Genomic DNA, 1,619 nt, shown 5'->3' on the forward strand with positions numbered 1-1,619 from the left:
GAGTGAGGAGGGCGGTCTTCATGTGTTCGTACGAGGTCATCTCGGCGTCGGGGAGCTCTAGCAGGGCGTCTCTCCCCTCGTTGATAAACTTTCCCCATAAGCCGGCGCCCCAGTCCTTGAGGGGTACTCGGTGGGCGGTCATGGCGACCTCGTAGGCCTTGAACCACTGTTGGATGTCGTCGTTCTTATAGTATTCTTTGACGACCTCCTTGGGTATGTGCACCTTCGTGTCCCCCGGCGGGGGTGAGGCCTTACCCCCGGCGGTGCCGGTTTCAGTTGTCTTGGCCTTGATTTCCAGTTCTTTGAGGCCGCGCTCATGCTCGAGCACGAGTTTCTTTTCTTCGAGGTCTCGTTGTCTTCTCCTTTCCTCTAGGTCTCCTTCCAGCCGTAGTTGCTCGAGGGCTAATTTCCTTTCTGCCAGCTGTATCTCCCCTTCTTGTCGGAGTCGGGCGAGCTCCAACTCGTGGAGCCGGTTCCTCTCTCGTTCTCGGGCGTCTCCGTGGGGGAGGCCCTTGTCTAGGTCTGCGGTTCTTTCCCCCCGCTGGGTTCGCGTCGGTCTCCGGGCGTCCATTCGGGCCCGGGTTATCTTCATTCTGGGGCGGCGCGTTATCGGCGTCCGCCCAGGCTTGCAGGGTTGATTTAAAATCCTCTTTGGTGTTGAGGCCCGTGGTAGCGATGCCTAGGTCCTTGCAAAATTGTTTTAATTCCTTGTTGCTATAATCTTCCATCTTTTCTTTCTGGAATTCCGCTGTCGGTCTGGTTTCCTGAGTAGTCATGGTCGCGGTGTGTTTTTCTCAGTAGTGAGTGAATTACTCTCTTGTACGATCTGCGTCGGCTCGGATCCCGTCGCCTGCCACCAATGTTAGAAAGGCGACCCCGGGGGAGGCAGAAGATGTCTGACTGACCACCCCTAGGTCCACCTCTCCATCAAGAAGTAGCCGAGCGTTACTGAGAGGCCTCCTGGGTGAGGGCCCTCTCCTAGGATCGCACAGCAGAGTAACCACACACCACAAATGGACACCACACCAGAGGTCGAGTTCGTAAGCTTTATCAGGCAGTAAAGGCGCTGGTTCCCAGTGATATGTACAAGTAGACCGAGGGGTCTGTAAAGTCTCGAAAAAGGGGGGTCAGGGAAGCGGGACAGTCTCGGTTGGGGTGTATGAAGGGATACCCTGCGCACAGCTCTCAATCCTCGAGCCGGGGGTTCCGAGAGGTTGAGCCGCGGCAGCGCCAGCAGGCTCTCAAGATGGTTCGGCAAAGGTGGGCCGCGGCAGCGCCAGCAGGCTCTCAAGATGGTTCGGCAAAGGTGGGCCGCGGCAGCGCCAGCAGGCTCTCAAGATGGTTCGGCAAAGGTGGGCCGCGGCAGCGCCAGCAGGCTCTCAAGATGGTTCGGCAAAGGTGGGCCGCGGCAGCGCCAGCAGGTTCTCAAGCTCTCGTAAGGTTCCAGGAAAATGAGTTCTTCTGGGGTCGGCCGTGACAGCGTCAGCAGGGCTTTCCAGTCCAGGATACAACTGACGTCCTAATCCAGGGCTGGCCCAGATATAGGACTGGAGTCCTTTGATGTCCGGACCCTCGCGCCCGGGGGGTCAGAGGGGCCGGGATGATGGTGTCCAGACACC

This window comes from Lissotriton helveticus, chromosome 8 (genome assembly GCF_964261635.1).
Source record: "Lissotriton helveticus chromosome 8, aLisHel1.1, whole genome shotgun sequence".
Classification (NCBI taxonomy): Eukaryota; Metazoa; Chordata; class Amphibia; order Caudata; family Salamandridae; genus Lissotriton; species Lissotriton helveticus.